At 38.7% G+C, this 22,856-nt stretch overlaps 1 protein-coding gene across 1 annotated transcript in view; it reads left to right on the top strand.

The window, feature by feature from the left end:
- The first annotated feature begins 12,743 nt into the window (after positions 1–12,743).
- The window catches only part of LOC109418321 (elongation factor 1-alpha), a 55,193-nt gene continuing 45,080 nt past the window's right edge, over positions 12,744–22,856 (top strand). The window contains 1 exon segment of the mRNA XM_019692496.3: positions 12,744–12,911. The gene's annotated coding sequence lies outside the window, so the exon portion shown is untranslated.

The raw sequence follows: 22,856 nt of genomic DNA, 5'->3' as shown, positions 1-22,856 counted from the left end.
TGACCGAGCACCGGGGGATGCGAAGTGCTCGCTGTCTTCCGTCCCATAAAACCGTGGCGTGCCTTAAAGTCCGTTTCTGACCTGTGCCCAGCTTAGGCAACTTACTAGGTGGAAGTAGGATCAAATGAACATTCCTGATTAACGCTAATCCGGCTCTGAGCTCAATCCCCATAAGAGCCTGGGCCAACCCTCGGGTGGCCTCCCTGCTTGCATAGATAACCATAAGGATCACTGGTGGCTACTTCATTTGCAGTGAGGGATAGCGGCTCAAAGGGGACCCTACAGAAATGGCGACTACTAATTCAATGAACAACATCAACGTGATCGAGATTGGTATGGCAAAGAGAACGGCGTTGAACCTGTTCGTGCGAGGAGGACTGGCGAGATCGCCACTACGAGGAGCTGGTGTACCCACCAGTGAGCAGGCGGCAGGAGGTTCAGGTTCAACGGGAGGAGCACGAGGCGGCACCGGCCGAAAAAGCGCAGATTGATGACTGGCGCGGATCTCACGCGGGCGCTCAACCGCAACAGGAGCTACTACTCACTTGAGGAATTCCACGGAGTCATGTCAGTCGATCCTGAGCGACCATTTCAAAAATATATGAAACTTTGCACAGTTTTTCAATTTCATCTAAATCGCCATTTTTCGATATTAAGGGCGGACGGGACGGTCGGGTAAATATCCGCCATTGCTCTGTTGCTACTAAGATGGTAATCTCAGATTCTACTTCATATTTTGCAACAAAAACCTATCATTGTGTATGCTCACTTGCACTGCACATGCTGATTGTTTTTCATCATCTTCAGTGCAATAGAACTCGAGATTACCATCTTCAAAATCGCGAGGCAAATTGTTAGAAAGAGAGGCAAGATAGGAAAAATAACACGGCGTCCCGTTTCACCTTAAAACTTCATATTCATTCACGACTAACTTTTCAAAAGGGTGTATGCGAAAATAGTTCATAAGTATTCTAAAAGCTGTACAGCAAAAACGGATTGTTCGATTGTTGTGAATTTTTCAGCAAAGTTAGATAACTAAATGATGATTCCTTAGAAAATATACACTGTAAAAAAATTATTTTTTTACTTTAAAAAAATATGATCTTTGTCACAAAAACTCAAATATCTCAAAACCCTATCTTTTTACCAACGTCAATTTTTTAGGGGAAATGGCCCATTATATCAGCTATCTACCATAAAATTTTGGTGATGGTAAACTGATAAACAAAAAAGTTATGACATTTCAAACATTTCACAATTTTTACATTTAGTAACAAAAAAATTTTTTTTCCTGTGTAAATTATTTCGAGAATTATATTTTGATGCTGATTTTATTGTAAAAGCTACCGCCTGAATTAAACAAGTTGTTTTCATGATATTTTTGTTTGATTATTCATAATTACTATAGTATCTATTTGAAACTTAGACGCGGTCCAGTGTTGTGATCAAAAATATTGAGAGTGTCATACTTTTTATTGTACGTGACTGGTGATAAAATCCTTGATAGTGTTGAAAAGCTGTTGTAAGAAAAGCTGTTATAAGAAAAATTGAATTAAACTTATTTTTAAGGCAAAAGCTGTATAATAAAAATTTTATATATGCGTATACGTCTAGTTTATCAGCAAAAAAAAATTTACCTCCTAGAGAACAGACTTTATGATCGAAAGAATGCGAGTTACTTCAACAACAACAAATGCATGAGAGGTAGAATATTAAAAATTGTACAGTAAATTCTTTCTTCAGCCAAGCAAACAACACCGAAATAGTCTGTTAAAACAAATAAGTGATTTTGTTTATTATAATCTAACGAACAACATGAACAGTCGCTTTCTCAAAGGTCTTCAACTCAACGCTCTCTTGTAGACCGTTTGACGAAAAAAAAATGTTCAAAAGAATTACGAAATCTCACCGAAAGCACCATAGATAAACTGGAAGAGACTGGTTATGCCCAAATGTCCACATTGAATACAAATTTACGGATTTGCACGTCCTGCCGTCTAGACTTTGTCAAACGAGCCATCTGTATATCATCGGTAAAGCAGGGCGCAGGAAGTTCGAAAACGACAACAACTGAGAAATTGCCAGAAGGGCTAAGTGCAGAGAGTCATGCCACCGTACCATCAGCGACATCTGTTTAAACAATTTAATTACGCCCCTTTTCAAAAATGCTTTGAAATATTCTTCAACATCTATACCCATTTCAATATTTTTGACGTTGCAAAACACGCTTTCAACATTCATCTTGAAGAAGAGGGAAAACACTTGTCCTCAAATGTAACAGCAAATTAATGAATAAACGACTAATGCGCGGAGGGCGTGATAAAATCGGAACATTACTGTACATATAATATACATAATACATAATAAAAACAGCTTGTGTTACTCACGCAAGGCCATTAACAATAAAATCAACATCCAATTGCGATTTCCGGCCGAAATAATTTACACTGAAAAAAAATATTACTAAATGTGAAAATTGTGAATTGTTTGAATCGTCATAACTTTTTTATTTATTAGTTTATCATCACCAAATTTTTATGGTAGATTGCTAATACAATGGACCGTTTTCCCTAAAAAATAACGTTGGTAAAAGGAAAGGGTTTTGAGATATTTGAGTTTTTGTGACAAAAATTATATTTTTTAATGTTAAAAAAGATTTTTTTACAGTGTATATTTTCTTAGGAATCACCATTTAGTTATCTAACTTTGCTGAGTAATAAAATTAGCATCAAACTGCGATTTCTGGCCAAAATAATTTACACAGAAAAAAAAAATTACCAGATGTGAAAATTGTGAAATGTTTGATATGTTATAACTTTTTTGTTTATTAGTTTACCATCACCAAATTTTTATGGTAGATTGCTAATACAATGGAATGTCTTCCCTAAAAAAATTACGTTGGTAAAAAGATAGGGTTTTGAGATATTTGAGTTTTTGTGGCAAAAATTATATTTTTTCTTGTTAAAAAAGATTTTTTTTCACAGTGTATATTTTCTTACGAATCACCATTTAGTTATCTAACTTTGCGGAAAAATTCATAGCAATCGAACGAACCATTTTGGCTGTGCAGATTTTTGAATATTGTTGAACCATTTTCACATACACCCTTTTGAAAAGTTAGTCGTGATTCAAAATAAAAATTTGATATCGAAAAATGGCGATTTAGATGGATCTGAAAAACTGTGCAAAGTTTCAGTTCAATAGAAAATTATGAATTAAAAAATTTCCTTAATTTTGATGCTGTTGCTTGGAATCGCTCACTTTACTTTCAGTCCTGGGCACCCACGGTGGTGCAGAGGGCCGAATTGAAAGATTTCCATCCTGGGCGATTGTCAGCCATCGCCTTGACCTGTGGCCAGGTCAAATTTTTGTCGACTTGCTTGATTTCGTTGTTGAGGCTGCGCCGCCGTGAGCCTCTGGGTCTGCCGCTGCTGCGATGTCCTGCTGGGTTCCAGTCTAACGCTTGTTTGCAGATTTCGTTTCCGCCCTTGAGTAGAGTGTGGCCGACCCACCTCCACTTTCGCTCCCGAATTTTTGTCGCTATCGGCTTTTGATGACTTTGATGACATCGACGATGGAACTCCACGTTGGAGATCCAATTGTGAGGCCACCATGCACGAATTATAGAGTAAGGTGAGGCAAAAGTTCAGCCCTAGTTGAAAATTCAATATTTTTCAAAAATCCAAAGTATCTTCAAAATATACCTAGTGATCCCCCAAAATAAAATATCGAATTCGATTTTATTATAATTCCATTCCATAAGTTGGAAGGACCATTGCATATTACAATTTTTTTTTTTTATCAAAAATTAACATTTTGTCATATTTTTCAGAATATTGATCAATTTTCAAAATTATTAGAGAGAAAGACTCTTTTTCAAAAAGGCTTCGAACAACCTTGATACCTCAGAGACGAACCAGCCAAGGGCTGAAAGTCTCTCTAATAAAGACATAAAAAAAAAACCTTGACACCCAAAAGAAATCATTTGAATTGGGCTCAAAAACTTCAAAAGAAACTCTTGCCCCCACTTTACTCTATACCGCAGGCATCTATTGATTGATTGATTGATTTGTCTTTATTAAAGAGACTTTCAGGCATCTATTGATGAAGACCTGCAGCCGTTGCGTCTTCTCCACTGATACACACCAGGTTTCACTGGCGTATAGCAGCACAGATTTCACGTTCGAGTTAAAAATTTGGATTTTGGTGCGTCGGCTGATCTGGTTGTTTTTACATACATTTCTTAACCCTCAAGAGGATACCTTAAGAAAAGGTCCGTTTCGGGACCCTGGGGTCCATTGGACTCCAAGATATATTCTCGCGTATCTCGTGATCCTTACTTTTTAAAAGGTTGATGTGTTCGGCAAAGGTGTTAGGTAAGTCAAGGCGTATCTAGTGACGAGCAATTTAGTTTGACAAGTTTCCTATAGTTGGCGCTAGAGAGCATTCAAAAACGCCCCTAATCAATAGGATGTAACGTACCGTGGGGTGCCCTAGTTTCGTGCGGGCCTAAATTTCGTTAACTTCTGACATCTGAGAGCATTATTATTTAATTAACAGCGGAATCATACAAAATTTGCTATAACTTTAAAACTGCATTTGATCTCAATAAAATTCACAAAAAAAAATAAAAAATTTGATTTGTGTCAAAGATTGAAAAATAAATTGCAAACATATGCAAATAGCAGATGCCATATTCAGAGATACGAGAAATTCAACACTCACGGTAGTGAACAAATTTTTCGATGTTTGATTATTACAATTCAATATGTTTTATTATAATACGCAATAAAAATACTTAAAAATGTTATTTTCTTATTTTGTTTCAACATTTATGTTGTTGGCGAAATTAGGAACCCACAATTTGTATAGGTCCCTAATTCCGTACACTCTTATTTATAACCTTGTTTTTGAGGTTCATGTGTACTTGTAGCCATCGCATGATTCGGTTATTAATAATAGGGTGCGGGCACCGGTTTTGGCCAGTCTAAGGGAAATCATTTTTATAAAAATAACCAATAATCCTATGAAAACAACCAATGCGTCAAATAAAAGGTTTCAATCTATATTTTGAAGGAAAAATGCAGAAATCAAGCCAATACTTGATTTTTCTATTAAAAGTGGCACTGGCCAAAATAGAAGCTCTGCCGCAGTTTTGGCCATATTCTTAAGTTTGGTTTCTATTTTGGCCAATCACGTGTATTTCTTATGGGAGTGGCCAAATTAGAAGCACCCTGGCCAAAATAGATATATGGGAGCAGATTTTTTAAGGAAATATATTTTTTTCTTCCAGTTTTTAATCAAAATATGTGGTTTTCACAGCTGTAATCATCATATTGTATTAGGATCTACTAGTAAAAATTAAATTTACGCCGGTTTGGATCGCAACAGGCTCAATACCGCACTATGGCCAAAACTCCGGACTGACCAAAACTGAAGCTTCTACCCTAGTTCTAAAAACTATTTTAATTGGTTTAAAATTAGCTTGGGACTGCTCATAAACTACGTAGAAAGTGAAAAAAATTAACAAATTTATGAATGTGGAAATACTAAGTAAGCTCGGGATGATTTTATTTCCCCAAACATTAGGAATAGTAGCGTACAGCCGCTAGTTTCATTCAAGCAAATTATTGCCGTAAGCATTATTGCCAGAAGAAATTTGTAAGACGACACTTTACTAGAACCACAGACAAACAGACGTAACACTTCGAACATTTTTCAATTTACATCATAGTCACGGCAACATGTTTGCCCAATGCTAAAAGGACTGAGTTTGGCCGACCATCATCTAGATGGCGGTAGTGGGCAAACGTCAAACTCGAACAAAAACGATGCGAGCGCCACGGATGGCCAGTTGGCCAAATATCGAATTTTTAAATGGACCGTTATATTGATGTACGATGGGAATCGTCAGAGTGTTACGTTTGTTTGTCTGTGCTAGAACTAACCTCCCGAGGAATGTGCCTATTAAGGGTTATTGTTTTTGACGTTTGTTTTGCTCTTTTATTGACATCTTAATTACACAATATATTGTTTGCTATTTGAATCAAATGTTCACAAACTTTACTGATGGTCAGTAATGTGAATCTAGGGAGGGTGCAGGCACGTCAAACTCGAACAAACTACGCCTACCTACCATGCATCGAGCGGACCTTCCCAAACAACACAATGCGATCTCGCGGGCCATCCCCATCGTCAAATAAACCGATTTCCAAACAGGATTCGACCAGGCTTGCCAGGCTTCTGCTCGCGTTGCCAGTCACACTTACACACTCGCAAAAGATGAGCAGTAGGCCTACCTTGCCGCTTGCGGGTCCCCTGTGTGAATCAATTCATTTTTTTAATTGTAGCTTTTTACCTTTCTGTTATGTGCCATTAAAACTACAGAAAGATTTCTTAATGTAAACATCCGGCCCAAACTTGGGAACAGCAAATATTCACTCATAGTCATATTTAGTCATAGACATCGATTTCATCTAACGTTATGATTTCTTGGGTATTATACGAGAATGCTATGTTTTGAAAATTAACACATTTAGGCGAATTCTACGTCTTTAAGAGTGAGCGAAATTAGGACCTATTTTGAACGAAATTTGGAACCCGTGCACGAAATTTGGCACTTTCAAACAAATCAAAACTAATGCTGTAACTATCTTGTATAATGTGAAGTTGCCTAATTTATATTTTTCTTGGGAGCTACAGTGACAGCACTAAATATTATTGGAGAAATTAATCTAATATACTTTATGGTAAAATTTCAGTCGTTTATCAAACTTCGAGAATTCATAGGTGCACGAAATATGAGCACCTCACGGTACCAAAATAAGCAGACAAGACGCACATAACAAAATAATAAATCGCACTTCTATAAATGGGTGACATATATATCTACACGGTATAAATTCTGCACGCTAGATGTAAGGGAAAATCCCTTAACTATTCAATGTCGTAATCAACATGATCAGAAGTGCTTTTCCTTTGAGATCGCAATGCTGTCAGTGTTGATTTGAGGACCAAAACAAACCCACCAGAGAAATCAACAGAAAATCCCTTCGATTTGCACTACTGTTAAAAGCAATACGATCCAAAGTGAAAAGTTGTTGATTTGGTAATGACTGTTTTGGGCATGAAAGTAAATATAGATGACAGGCGGTAGAAAGTGCTTCGCTTCGATTCGCACCTCTCTAACAGATGTGAAGCAGTGTTGTGGTAAAATAGTTGATCGTGACTCTAAAGGTCGTGGTATCGAATCTGGGTGCGGCTGTACAGTTTTTTTTTAATTTTAGTTTTGAAATCAAAACATTGTCAACGACGAATTGATGTGAAGATACATTAAAATTGAAGAGGCATTAGATGTTCTTTGTCAAATGATATGTAATTGATAACAAACTGATTGAACAGTAGTGCGAATTCAAGTGCCAATCAGTTTATATCACAGTGCAGATTTTTTACCGTGTACTCAGAGTGACATATGTCTGCGACAGCTCAAAAGGGTTCGTTCAAATATTACGTAACGCTAGAGGTAGCGAGGAAGTTTAAAGCTGTGTTACGCCTTATACAAACATTTAAAATTTACCATACAAAAGTTTTTACGTGGAGTTCTAAAATTATCAAATTTTGCGTGACATATTATTTGAATGAACCCGAAGAGACATTGCAGACAAATAGACATAATGATTATTTATAGAGCTGGTGTCTTCGGCAAAGTTGTTTGATTGGTGAAGGACTTACGGATGATGGACCGATTGATTTGATATTCCACCACTAGGCGGCGCAGTGAGCATAGAATGTTATATCTCAGGATTCTGATTACTTAGAAAGATAGTTTTTCGGTAGGTCAGAAACCTATTTGATTCGGAAATTTGCCATAAGGTGGCGCTAATGAGCATTTTTTTTACATTTTATATCTGTTGTACTTATTATTTATAGAGATGGTGTCTACGGCAAAGTTTTTGGCAGGACATGGGTTTTAAAAATATACTACAGAATCGACATACATACATACTTGCGGATACATAGTTCAGTAATGTAATTGGAATGCACAGTTATTTTGGAGGAATTCCTGGAAGAATCCCGGAAGAAATTCTTTGAGAAATCCCGGGAGGAATTCCCGGAGGAATCCGGAATAAATTCCTGGAGTAAATCCGGGATAAATTTCTAGAGAAATCCAGAAGGAGTTCCTGTAAAAATTCCTGAGGGAATGCCAGGAGTAATTTCTAGAGGAATCACAGGAGGAATTTCTAGAGGCATCCCAAGAGAAACTTTTAGATGAATACCTGGAAGAATTGCTACAGCAATCTCAGGAAGAATTTCTGGGGGAATCCCAGGACAAATTCCTAGATGAATCCCACGAGGAATTCCGAGGGGAATCCTATGAGGGATTCCAAAAGGAATTCCAGGAGGAATACCTAAAGGAATCTGAGGAGGAATTCTTGTAAGAATCGCGGGAGGTTCCTGGAAGAACTTCGGAAGGAGTCCCAGGAGCAATACTGAGACCAATTCCTAAATAAATCCCGGAAGGAATATCCGGAGGAATCCCGGGAGACATTCCTGGAGGAATCTCAGGAGGAAATTCAGAAGGAATCCTGGGATGAATTTCTGGAGGAATCCCAAGAGGAATACTTGAAGCAGTGCTGAAAAATTTATTTCGTCATATCTAAATTCAATCACCTACAGCTCATTTTAGGTCCTGAAACGGAGAATAAGGTACACCGGGGCAAGTTGAAACAGCGGGTTTACATGATGTTATCCAATGATGGAGAACAGCTCGAATGCCATAACACATAGTTTTTGACTCAAACAATCTTTTGGCGAAAGATTTTTTTTTTAAATTTTATTGAAATCTATTTCAAAACTTCGCGTTTCATCTTGCCCACCCGTTTCAACTTGCCCCGGTGTACCTTATGGTGTATGAAAAACTTTTTCGGCTAGACCAGTTCTGCAAGAAAGTCACGGAAAATACTATATTTTTCTAAAATTTAAGGTAAATGTCACGGACTACCTTCGAAAAATGCCAATGATTTTCACGATGAATATCATTTGGCATTTTTCAAAGGTAGTCCGTGACATTTACCATAAGTATTCAAAAATTAGCGGATTTTCCGTGACTTTCTTGCAGAACTGGTCTAGCCGCACAAGCTTTCTATATACTATATTCCCAGGTTCAGCTTCTAAAATGAGCTGTGCTTCATTGAATTTATGACGAAATGAAATTTTCAGCACTGACTTGGAGAAAGTCCTGGATAAATCCCGGGATGAATTTCTGAAAAAAGCGTTCTAAGAAGTCACATTGAAAAGATACAATCATTCGTGTCGTGGGGTCCAATGGACCCCAGATACAAAATCGCCCGGTTCAACTTTGAAATCCAAAATAATCTATAGTACGCCATGAAACATATTTTTGCACAAACAACTCATCGCGGTAGTTTGAAAGTACTGTAAAAATGGGGCCGATATGTCAATCCAAACTGTTTTGCGATCACTTCAAAGGGGCTCTGGGGTCCAATGGACCCCAGGTATCCATTAGAGGGTTAAACTCGCAAAAGCAACCCTCGCCTTCTTGATCCGTGCACCTATGTCGATCTTGGTGCCGCCATCGGCCGCCATTTGGCTACCAAGGTATTGGAAGCTTTCAACATTCTCCACTGATTGCCCAGCTACCGTAAAGCTGGAAGGGTTGACCGTGTTTACATCCAACGATTTGGTATTGTTGACGTTGATGGTAAGATCTGCCGCTGAGGAGCGATTGGCAAGATCATCGAGCTTGCTCTGCTTATCAGAGCGCCGTTGAGCTAGGAGAGCAACGTCATCAGCCAATTCGAAGTCATTTAGGTGCTCCATGGTATTGGGCTGCCACAGCAATCCACGATTTCGTTCACGGTCAATCGCACCTACCAGGATCTCGTCCATTACGATGAGGATCAGTAGCGGTGATAGTGTAGATCCTTGCCTCACTCCAGCAACAACCCGGACGGGATCGGACAAAACACCGTTGTGCAGTACTCTGCACGAAAATGCCCTGTCCTGTGCTTCAATGAGGCCGATGATTTTTTCAGAGAGACCCTTGCGCCTGAGGGCTTCCTACATGTTCCCGTGATTGAGACGGTCGAAAGCTTTTTCGTAATCAATGAACACCAGTTAGACTGGTAGAGAGACTCTTGGAATTCATTGATTTGCTCCAGGATGATACAAAGCGTGACAATATGATCCACACAGCATCGTCCAGCACGGAATCCTGCTTGCTGCCTTCGCAAAGTTGCGTCAATCTTCTCTTCCGGTTAACCGTTATGTGTCCGACAATTTTTTTGCCTTTTTCTACACCGTGCTTTTCAAATGGGCGGTGGGTACCCGGGTACCCGTCGGCCACATAAGGGTTAAGGATCACTTTGCAGAGGACTTTGAGAACGATACACAGTAACATGATGCTCCGCCAATTACCGCATATGGTCAGATCACCCTTCTTGGGTACGTTCACTAAGAAGCCTTGCATCCAGTCGGTCGGAAACGTCACTTAACTCTTAATTCTGCTAGTACTCCAACTGCTCTGAACATAATCAAATTCCATTTAGGTAACGTTACCTAAATGGAGGGACCAAAATAGATTTTACCGTAATGGAGCCTACCTAAATGGAGGTTTCAGTGTAACCAAAACGGTCGAGATAACCGAGATAACGCTCCAAAGGAAACGAAAAGGGATTCTGCTACTGTGCGGTCGTCACGCTGGACATGAAGAATGCGTTCAGCAGCGTCAGCTGGGCCGCCATCGAGTGTGCCAGTGCCATACACCCCCTAGGACTCCCGAATAGCCTATGCAGGACACTGGAAAACTGCTTCCAGAATAGGGCGCTTATCTATGGCACCGAGGAAGGCAAGTAAAGCTACAACATCACCGCACAGGTACCTTAGGGTTTCATTTTGGGCCGGGTACTATGAAGACGAGAGAGCTGACTCTCGCACACCACAACACTGAGGTGGTAGAGGTGGTGGACAACCGCAAGTTTGAACTGCAGGCCTGTGGTCACCACAGGCGGGCGTGCGATCAATTCCTCTGAAGAAACTTGGGGTTATGATCGACGAAAATGGCGGGCCAACCAACAGGAAAATGATAACAAAAGTTTAACAACGTTAGTCTGAGTTCATTGGTACAGTTATAGCACAATCATGGGTCACCCACAATTATGGGTCAATTCCATTTGAATTGCATGGTGAACTGTCTGACTAATAATTGTGACAGAGTGACCCATAATTGTGCAATGACTGTATTTCCTTAGGTATACTTCCTTAGGCTCAATTCGCATTCAAACGACTATTTCAAACAATTCGACCTAACAACCGTCATCGCACAATCTCGACGTATGGGACGATGTACGGCGAAGTGCAGTGCAGTTTTGCAAAAATATCGTTTTCGCGTTTTCCGTCATTCATTCATTTCCCGTTTCGCTTTCGCTTTCCATCTACCAAACGAACGGACCGACGTCAGTCAGTCAGCCATCAGAGCGCACAAGGCATCAGAAGATTCATCCTACATTTTCGCGAGCTTCCTTTTACCGTCCACCCATCACCACCCACCACCCACCGCACAGCAGCCGATCCGAAATTTTATTCTCATCACATCATCTAGTTGGCTACCTAGTTGTTCGTCACCAGTCATCAGCCCGGTTGGCTGGCCGGCTGGCGGTGCAGTAAGCGAGGAAGCAACAATACGTTATGATGTGCTGCTTGCATGATCGGCGGAGAGGACTTTCCCACCGCCGTGCCGGTTAGCACACGCGTGAGATATGCTGATAATATCCACAACGCATATGTTTTTCGTGCAGAATTGTCACAAAAAGGAACGCGGAATCCGCACCGTTACCATATGTTGCCGGGTGTCGGGTCGAGTTTTTCCCTCATTTTCATTCCAGCTGCCACCACCGGCGGTGACGGTGGACGATATGCCTCCCGAGGAGAGCGAGCTCGATGAACTTCGACGACTCCGGTCGGTTGCCGGTGTGTGTTGGTTGGTAGGATGGCTCCCAATCCTGGAGCAAAAATCGATAACTTTGCCTGGGTTCGGTTGACGAATGCACTCCGTTTCACCGGGCGGGCGCACATTTCCAGCCACGTGCAGTACGATGACGAATGGGGTGTTGGAGCGGTCGGTTGTGGAGTTCGGGTTCCGAGGTAAGGACCCCCCTCTCTCTGGTTTGGTTCATCCGTTTTGCCGATTCGATTGTCTGTCTTCGCGAGAACGGGTTCACCGGGGCGGCCGTTCGGTACAGCGATATCTGTCACGGCGCCGCTGCTGTTGGTCGACGCGAATATTGTCGCGCATGTGCGAAATCACGCCAAATTCGGCCTTTCATTTCTTTGTGCTCGTGGTAAGTGGAACGTTTTTCGAGGAGCTCCTGAAAATTTGTGAAAATTTCTGGAAAATCCTGCCGCGAGATATGGTAGGCGGTGGTTCCGGTGCATTCGGAAGGATCTGGACGAGTGATTGTGGTAGAAATTTGCGAAGGCCTTTGAAGAATTTCCCATAAATTTTCACAAACTTTCCTCCGATAGCGATAGCAGAAATCCTGTAGGATAAGAATTTCCCTTCTTCACGTAAATGTGATGTGGTGTTCGTGTCGGGGAGGTCCACCCGGTGTTGAGTGTTAGGTACATCCGAACAGGGCGTTCCATTCGTGTGGGCGATCTTCGGGACGAGACAAGGGCTTTCAACACCGGTCGGAGCCCAACGGCACTATCATTCCAAGGTTCGTCTCCGCTCGTGTACGGACGTACAGAGCGATTGCTCCAGAGAGTGTGATTGCAAGAAAAGGAGTGAAGTGTGAAAAACGGCAGCCATTTGTGGCAAGGACTGAATCGGAAAAAATTTATTTTCCCAGCAAAAGTGTGAACTCTAGCCGGCTTAGTGGAAAAGCTTACTCGTAAGTGTCTTAACCCCACTTTTTCCACACACTGAATGTGCTCCTCCAACCAGAGATAATGCATGCGAATCTCTCGACAGTGAAAAATGTGCTTTTGCTAAATTTAAAATGCCCCATCATGTGTGGCATGAATCAGCCAGCGCCAGCGCTGGGAAATCGATTTGATCGGTGATGCGAGTGCTCCAAAAGCAACTTGACAGTTTTCCACTGCACCCAGTTTCGTCTTTTCCGGTTTAACCTCCTCGAAAATGTGGCTCGTGAGGTACCAGGTAACCGGGGTACTGGAAAATCGAAAAAAAATCTCAGTGGCATAAGATGGTGAAATTGTCTGGACCTTGAAAGCCGGCCATCTTTATTGCATTTCGTGGGCAGCGTTTTTCCAAGTCCCACCACAATCTGCCGGCATCCCGCGGGATGCCCACATGTGGTGCATGGAATTTCCGTTGTGCAATTTTTGAAAATCGAAAGGATAGGAATGTGGTAGGATAAATTTTCGTTCGATTCGATTTTGGTTGCTAGCGACGATGGTAGTCCTTGAAGGAAAAATCGATGGAAAAGTCTCGACGCAATTACTGATGGGAGGAAAATCTTCTGCAACCCCTTTCGACCATGTGGCACCTAGACTGTGCAGTGATGTTGAAAAATGGAACAAGTCATTGGTATTCCCACATTAGTTTTACGGCTTTTAAAACAATCGTTACTAAGTTTTAAGAACTAAGTTAATCAACAACATTTTTTGATAAATATTGGTGAGATGTTTCAGATGAGAACGGAATATTAAGTTTATCTTGCCTGAATTACTAGAAACTACCTACATTATTTCTTCCTGACTTCTTCAGATTTGTCAGTTATTCTTAACAACCTCTTATAATTTTGGAATCTCTTTTAGAATTTGGCTCAGTCTCAGAAGATTCCGTGTAAGACCGTTTCAAAAACTCTAAATTTTCTTAATAATGTCATAGCATTTCATGGAACATACTGAAAAACATGTAATTATTAGAAGGCACAGAATATTGTTAATTAGCAAGTTAAGAAATGAATTTGTGGAAGAAACCACGTTCGGGTGGGATACGAACTCACGACTTCGTATTTGCTAGACCGGCGCTTTAATCAACTAAAACACAAAACAGGAAATGATTCTGCGAAATACGAAGTCAGACTGACTCCGAGCCCACACCATGAACACTCCCTTTTTCACAAATCCATCTCTCTTTCGGCTTAGATGTCAATCCACAACACACTCACCTTTGTGTCCACCAACTACAAATGGGGGCATTTCGTGGAATCATCCATGGAATATGTTTTGTATTCCAATCAATTTTTGGACTCCTGCTTTCTATGAGGATAAATTCTGCAATTCCATGGCATCATTGAAAATCCGGAAGGTTTTCTAGGATTCTTTGGAATCTTGGGAGCTTTACTTTACAGCTTAATTTCACTGATGGAGGTCTCCAGTTAGTCAAATGAATGAAGCGGGATCGATTCTCACTCAGTCTGGGAAAATTGTCCCGACTTTCTGAGCATAATGTACCATTGTGCTTTCAATATGCAATACCAGGCAAAGAAACCCTTTTAATTATTAACTCGTTATGGAAGGGCTAAAACACCAATTAAAGAGAGACAGGCCCAGCTCCAAGGTCAAGTGATAACGTAAAGCCGTAAAAAGAAGATGATTTTTATAAGAGAATCCTAGAGTTAAAACCATACTTGTTTTTTTTTTCTGGAATACCCTACCATAGCGGCAGGCACGAAAATACTGTAATTCCAAGAATGTCGAGGAAATTTCTTTTGAGAATAGTTTCTGAACCGACCGGGAATCGAACCTCTTACCCCTGCTGGATACCCACGCCTTTATATGGACCCCTGTTTCGTAGACTATTACAGATTTTTGGAAAGTATCGTAGCAATTTCCTGACAACATTGATGTCGGATTTTATTTGGAACTTTGGCACATTACTGGAGAATTTTTTAGTAGATTTCTCTCAGGCTTTCTGACAAACCTATGAGCAAATCTGAAGAAGCTTATTCATCTTGGGTAGACTAAGAATTGATCACACGACAATAACTCATGAGTATATTTTTAACAAATTTCCAAACTCTAATTACTGTTGAACATTTGATTAATTATATCCACTTTATACAACTATCCGTGAGGAACACCATAATCTCGCACTTAGTATCATACGGGCGTATCTACAATGATCGATTTCTCTTCGTCGATTTTCTCTTTGGTTAATAACTTGGCGGACAAATCATTTTCAGTTATTTTTATGATTCTAGATGCTAGTCCTAGTCATCTTGCATCGATACACACCAAGAAATCACTAGAACACTGATAATATTTACCGTAATAATCCAAAGAGAAATAGATCATTGTAGATACGCCTGTATGATACTAAACCAAACGCGGGATATTACTGTAACGATTTGGCCAAGATTTTTTTCACCCCTATTGGGGAAATTATGCTACTGCGTCCAATAAGCTGAACTTTTGTGGTAAAATTGACGACCTCTCAAATTTTTTGAAAGAATCTAAATTGATGATAAATTTTTATTAAATTTAACATATACTTATAAGACATAGTTTTAAATTTTTTTCTATATCATGTATTGCAACGTTTTGTATCCTGAATTAGATGCAAACATTGCCACTAAGGGCCAGAATCGCAATCTAGCGGAACAAAATTAATTACTCCAAAACGAAGCATTTCCGGCACATGGTGTCTTCGACAAAGTTGCTTGACATCAGCAGGGGCATCTTTTGCTAAGAACGTAGTAGTTCGCAAATCGTCCGCATAGGTGGCGCCACCATCTAACTTCTTTGTTTTACGTCCTAGAGACTTGGCATCTTCGGCAAAGTTGTTCATTTTGGCAAAATAAACAACACTCTCTCAGACGTCAAAATTCCACAGCCTACTGTTTTCGAGTTATTTTAAAAATAAAATACATTCAATGAAAAACCAGTTTTTTAAGCTTATTTTGACATTTTTACTAGAAACCATGTGAGTTTAAATTTTTTCCCAATGCAAATATGTCAAACCATTCAACATTCTATGGAAATATCACAGACAAACAGACGTAACACTTCGAACAATTTACGATTCAAATCATAGTCACGGAAACATATTCGCCCAATGCTAAAAGGACTAAGTTTGGCCGACCATCAACTAGGTGGCGGTAGTGAGCAAATGTCAAACTCGAACAAAACCGATGTGAGCGCCACGGGTGGGCAGTTGGTCACCTATTCAATTTTGAAAAAACCGTTAAATCAATGTACGATGGGAACTATCAGAGTGTTACGTCTGTTTGTCTGTGGAAATATATTCAATATTATCATTAAAAATTTGAAATTAAAATACAAATTCGAAAAAAATAGTGTGAATTTCAAGCCTTAATATCTCACAAAGCGAAAAAAATCGCAACTTCAAATTTTCAGCAAATACGAAGCAATACTAGGTGAACATACTGTCAAAAATTTGGAGAGGTATTTTTTGGTGTTTTTGAGATAATAGCTTTTTAGTAACACTATAAATATAAGTAGTGCCAGCGTGTAACTTTTTACTGTTGCACACTAGAGAGTTTATGTCTTCGAGAAAGTTGTTCATTTTGACTAACTAAACAACTGTTTCTTAGACGTCAAAATTCCACGGCCTACTGTTTTCGAATTATTGTATATAAACTAGATTTTATTGATAAAATTTGTCAATAAAACACATTTTGATGCAATAGTATGAAATATTTTTTATTGTTTTTGAACTTACGATACATAGTAGGTCATGAAAATGTCAGTATACTATTGTCAGCATGGCTCAAGGTAACTTTTAATTTTTTGCATGTTATTTCCCAAATGTTTTAAGCTTAACCTTTTTTGTCAATCATTTTAAATTTTAGAGCGCGAAATATCTTGCTGAGAGCTCGTGGATTTGTTCCTGGATGGAAAGGACGTTGATCAATCTCTAGAGATTGTGAAACTGGAGCTCCACGAAACTGACATTTTCATGACCTACTATGTATCGTAAAATCAAAAACAATAAAAAAATAGTTCATACTATTGCATCAAAATGTGTTTTATTGACAAATTTTATCGATACAATCTAGTTAATACACAATAACTCGAAAACAGTAGGCCGTGGAATTTTGACGTCTAAGAAACAGTTGTTAAGTTAGTCAAAATGAACAACTTTCTCGAAGACATAAACTCTCTAATGTGTAACAGTAAAAAGTTACACGCTGGCACTACTTATATTTATGGTGTTACTTAAAAGCTATTATCTCAAAAACACCAAAAAATACCTCTCCAAATTTTTGACAGTATGTTCACCTAGTATTGATTCGTATTTGCTGAAAATTTGAAGTTGCGATTTTTTGCGCTTTTTGAGATATTAAGGCTGAAATTCACACTATTTTTTCGAATTTGTATTTTAACTTCAAATTTTTAATGATAACATTGAATATATTTCCATAAAATGTGTTTGGTTTGACATATTTGCATTGGGAAAAAATTTAAACTCACATGGTTTCTAGTAAAAATGTCAAAATAAGCTTGAAAAACTGGTTTTTCATTGAATGTATTTTATTTTTAAAATAACTCGAAAACAGTAGGCTGTGGAATTTTGACGTCTGAGAAAGAGTTGTTTATTTTGCCAAAATGAACAACTTTGCCGAAGATGCCAAGTCTCTAGAACGTAAAACAAAGAAGTTAGATGGTGGCGCCACCTATGCGGACGAGTTGCGAACTACTACGTTCTTATCAATAGATGCCCCTGCTGATGTCAAGCAACTTTGTCGAAGATACCATGTGCCGGAAATGCTTCGTTTTGGAGTAATTAATTTTGTTCCGCTAGATTGCGATTCTGGCCCTTAGGGGCGATTTCTTCACCCTGGCTTAAGCGTTAAGCCAGGTTTAACTGTATGGGTAAGCCTGGCTTACCGGTTAAGCCGAGGTGAAGAAATCGGCCCTTAGTGCATTGGCGTAGCTAGATATTTCTTTTTTCTTGCTCACGCTCTTAAACAAACACGAGAAAGAGCGGGATGCAAGAAGGGGCCTGTGCCTCCTCTTTCATTCTTCTCTTTCTCGTGTTTGTTTAGGAGAGTGAGTAAAAAAAAGGAAAAGCTAGCTACGCCAATGGATGCAAAAAGCCATTATAATACATTAATCAATTAATTAAATAATCAACCCTCCTAGGCGATGATGGAGAGATACATACTCCGAGATTTTCAGCGGAGCTCTACAATTGTCGATCAAACAAAATCTATATATATAAAAATGAGTTTGCAGCCCCTTTGAGGCAACAAAACTCACGAATGGCCGAACCGGTCAGCATGACCCTTGCACGTTTCGATTCGTATTCATGGTGGCTGTGTTTATATGTATAAAAAGTTACGAAAATCAACTCCAAAAGTTAGAAAATTGATAAAGTACTGATTTCTATGAACTGGGAAGAAAGTCAACATGATCGAAATCAAACCAATCTAGAGTGCGGTGCTTAAATTAGCTCATAAGGTGTCAAACCACCACAAGATTGGCAAGACAGAGTTTGCCGGGTCAGCTAGTATTTGATAATTTTTGTTTTGTTTTGAATCCATGGTTCACACCAGACGAAATCCATGGTAGATTTTTCTCGTAATAGGGTATGTGTGCCATTAGTAATCTCACGCTCCCATATTTATCCTATTTGAAAACAAGCAATTACGGAACCGATTGATTCCGTTCTTTTTTTTTTCATGCGTGCTCACTTCTAACAAAAAATACAAAAACAAGAAACAAAACAAACAATACTTCAATCCTTTGTTTTTCGTAAGATGAAAATGGGAGCCACATGCTTAATAAAGGAACCAATACCTACTTTGTGACAGGCAGAAATTCATTCTAATTCGTCCGAAATATTACAAGAAATTTGTACATGATCCGCGTTGTTCTACTTTCATTGAAGGTTTTCTTGATTCATTAGATTGAAATGCGAAAAAAATATAAAGTTGTAATCAATCCCTCACGTTATGATTCAATATCGACAGTGATTCTTCATAAGGGCCTAATTGACTTGATCGATTTCTCTTCGTCGACTCTCTCTTTCGCTAATAACTTGATCAAAACAAAGAAAATCATTATTCTTTTTGTTTCTATAGCAACATGTAGTCGTCTTCTTCGCATTTCATCCAAAAAAACTTAGGAAAACTCAATACACATTCTGTAATAACACAAAGAGAGGATCGATGAAGAGAACTCGAAAATGTCAGTTAGGCCCAAATGAAAAATCAGTGTCGATATATTTAGGATCTTACTGCCAAAAGTAATCTAAAGCTGATGATGATTAACCTGCGCTTGTTAGGGGAATATCTGTAAATAAAAAGAAAATCGCGTTAAGTACTGTTCCTTTGAATTCCACTAAGAATTTGCATCCTTTGACAGATACGTATTTCGACCTCAACTGTAAGGTCGTTTTCAGTGTCTTGTATTTGACTCGCATTAGCATTAGCATTAGCATTAGCATTAGCATTAAGCTAGTCGCACAAATTCGTAGGTGGTACAGTCCTAGACCGCTGTTATGAGGGTTGCCTCCTTCCCGTCCGAACCAAAGCACAAAGATTTGGGACTAATCTCTGACTCTTAGACAAGACTGACGCAATCCTCCAATGGTCGAGCACTGTCCTGGCCACGTCCTTGCGACTGCTGAGGAATGGGAAAGGATGGTTAGTTTTGGACACCTATGAAAAATGTAGACAACTCTACGATCTCTCAGGCCTAGGTGTCACGGGAATTTGGGTGTTGTTAGTGGAAGGGTAAACTCCAAAGGATACGCTTGGTTAACGTTCAGGCACACCATTGTTAGACTGCTTCGAATCAGTTGTCTGCCCAATTCATCCAGGTTTCCTAGTCATCTTGTTGGCATTTGGTTGAATTACTAGATTCTGCGGTTGATAATCTGAAATATAAAATAATATTAACATCGTACGTCAAATAAGCTACATATTAGTGATACGCTCGCCACAGTTACATATTTTTAAAATATTATTTATATCGTACGATACATTTACCTGAATGCTCCTGAAATAAAATGTTAATTAGCAGTACATTGAAACACAAATACTACAAAACACAAGGAAAATAGCATCAAACTTTGATCATGGAATATTTAAAAATACGGTAAATATCAAGATCAAAATTTGATTTGGTAGATCTTACACCGCAACGCACCATTCTAAGGTGATCTACCCACGTTACGGGGACTCTTGTATTTGACTCGCATTAAGTTAAAATTCACAAATAAAAAAAATCAAAATTTCAGCTTCATAGAGCATTCTGTTCCTCAGATATATGTTTGAGAAGCATCAGAACCCGACTCCAGATAATCGAGTCTGACCTGCACTAACAAAAAATACAAAAATTAAAAACAAAACACGCGGTCAATCCTTTGTTTTTAGTAGGATGAAAATGGCAGCCACATGCTTGATAAGGGAACCAATACCCTATTTAGTTTTTTTTTTCAACTAAAGGTTATGAGTTTATAGTAAAGAATCATTTTTATAAGTCGTTTTGTACTAGGAAAGGCTTTGCGATAAATCAATTGCATCGTGACGCACGATCTGAAAACCCCTGCTCCGTCGATTTTCGACAAACTCGAGACAAACGGAACTAGATGAATAAAAAGCAATAGTTTTTAAAATAACTTATGATAAACCATCAACAAATGACGGGTTTCTGATTCGTATGTAGAAATTCCTGGGTTCAATCCTTGGCCTATCCCTTTCCTCCTACTTTGTATCCTTCTATGTACTTTTTCCTTTCCCCTTACATATACAACTCATGTATGTGTATGTTTATGTACTCACATGTTAATATGCATCGCTAGAACAGAAACGTGTTGAAAAATACGTTTCCCTTCTTTTCCAACTTTCACGGCACAGTTTCAATCTATCATATAACGCCTACGACTTTATACAATCAAGCGAACTGTGCCACATTATCTTCAGAGGAGCAAGGTAGCAAAAATGACTAGCCGGGCCCTTGGCGCAAATGGTCACACATTCACTTCATAAGCGAATGGTCATGGGTATGATTCCCCGCCCCGGCGATTTAGTTAGTTGCTCTTCCCCCCAAGATCAGCTGGTAGTAAACCCTCTTCTGAGTCCATGGCTCTAACGCACCCGGGAACTTGGACATCGGCGAACGGCAATTCATAATGAAGCCTTAATCGGACTAGGAAAAAGGAATATCCAACAGCCACACATCAACATACTCGTGCTCGTCAGTCTACCATAGGATAGGGTAGCGGTAGATAGTCAAAGCTGTTTAAAAGCAACCAGTTCGATACAGTAGCTTAGAATATGTTTAGGAACTATATGAAATGTAAGTGAGCGATTCCAAGCAACAGCATCAAAATTAAGCAAATTTTTTAATTCATGATTTTCTATTGAACTGAAACTTTGCACAGTTTTTCAGTTCCATCTAAATCGCCATTTTTCGATATCAAATTTTAATTTTGAATCACGACTAACTTTTCAAAAGGGTGTATGTGAAAATGGTTCAAAAATATTCAAAAATCTGCACAGCCAAAATGGTTCGTTCGATTGCTATGAATTTTTCAGCAAAGTTAGATAATCAAATGGTGATACCTAAGAAAATATACACTGTGAAAAAAAATCTTTTTTAACATTAAAAAATATCATTTTTGTCACAAAAACTCAAATATCTCAAAACCCTATCTTTTTACCAACGTAATTTTTTTAGCGAAGACGGTCCATTATATTAGCAATCTACCATAAAAATTTGGTGATGGTAAACTAATAAACAAAAAAGTAATAACATTTCAAACATTTCACAATTTTCACATTTGGTAAATATTTTTTTCTGTGTAAATTATTTCGGTCAGAAATCGCAGTTTGATGCTGATTTTATTGTTAAGCAAAGTTAGATAACTAAATAGTGATTCCTAAGAAAATATACACTGTGAAAAAAAATCTTTTTTAAACTTAAAAAATATCATTTTTGTCACAAAAACTCAAATATTTTAAAACCCTATATTTTTACCAACGTAATTTTTTAGGGAAAACGGTCCATTGTATTAACAATCTACCATAAAAATTTGGTGATGATGAACTAATAAACAAAAAAGTTATGACAATTAAAACATTTCACAATTATCACATTTAGTAATATTTTTTTTAGTGTAAATTATTTCGCAGTTTGATGCTGAGTTTATTGTTAATGGCCGTGCGTGAGTAAAACAAGCTGTTTTTATTATGTATTATGTATATTATATGTACAGTAATGTTCCGATTTTATCACGCCCTCCACGCATTAGTCGTTTAAGGTACACCGGGGCAAGTTGAAATGGGTGGGGCAAGATGAAACACGAAGTTTTGAAACAGATTTCAATACAATTTGGTAATTTATCCTTCGTTAAATGATTGTTTGAATCAAAAACTATGCGTTACGGCGATCAAACTATTTATTATCATTAGAAAACATCATGTTAACCCGCTGTTTCATCTTGCCCCACCCGTTTCAACTTGCCCCGGTGTACCTTATTCATTAATTTGCTGTTACATTTGAGGACAAGTGTTTTCCCTCTTCTTCAAGATGAATGTTGAAAGCGTGTTTTGCAACGTTAAAAATATTGAAATGGGTATAGATGTTGAAGAATATTCCAAAACATTTTTGAAAAGGGGCGTGATTAAATTGTTTAAACAGATGTCGCTGATGGTGCGGTGGCATGACTCTCTGCACTTAGCACTTCTGGCAATTTCTCAGTTGTTGTCGTTTTAGAACTTCCTGCGCCCTGCTTTACCGATGATATACAGATGGCTCGTTTGTCAAAGTCTAGACGGCAGGACGTGCAAGTAAATTTGTATTCAATGTGGGCATTTGGGCATAACCAGTCTCTTTCAGTTTATCTATGGTGCTTTCGGTGAGATTTCGTAACTCTTTTGAACATTTTTTTTTAT

Source organism: Aedes albopictus, chromosome 3 (assembly GCF_035046485.1).
Source record: "Aedes albopictus strain Foshan chromosome 3, AalbF5, whole genome shotgun sequence".
In the NCBI taxonomy this organism is placed as follows: Eukaryota; Metazoa; Arthropoda; class Insecta; order Diptera; family Culicidae; genus Aedes; species Aedes albopictus.
The sequence above is the reverse complement of the archived record's forward strand: the minus strand, read 5'-3'. Positions and strand labels throughout refer to the sequence as shown.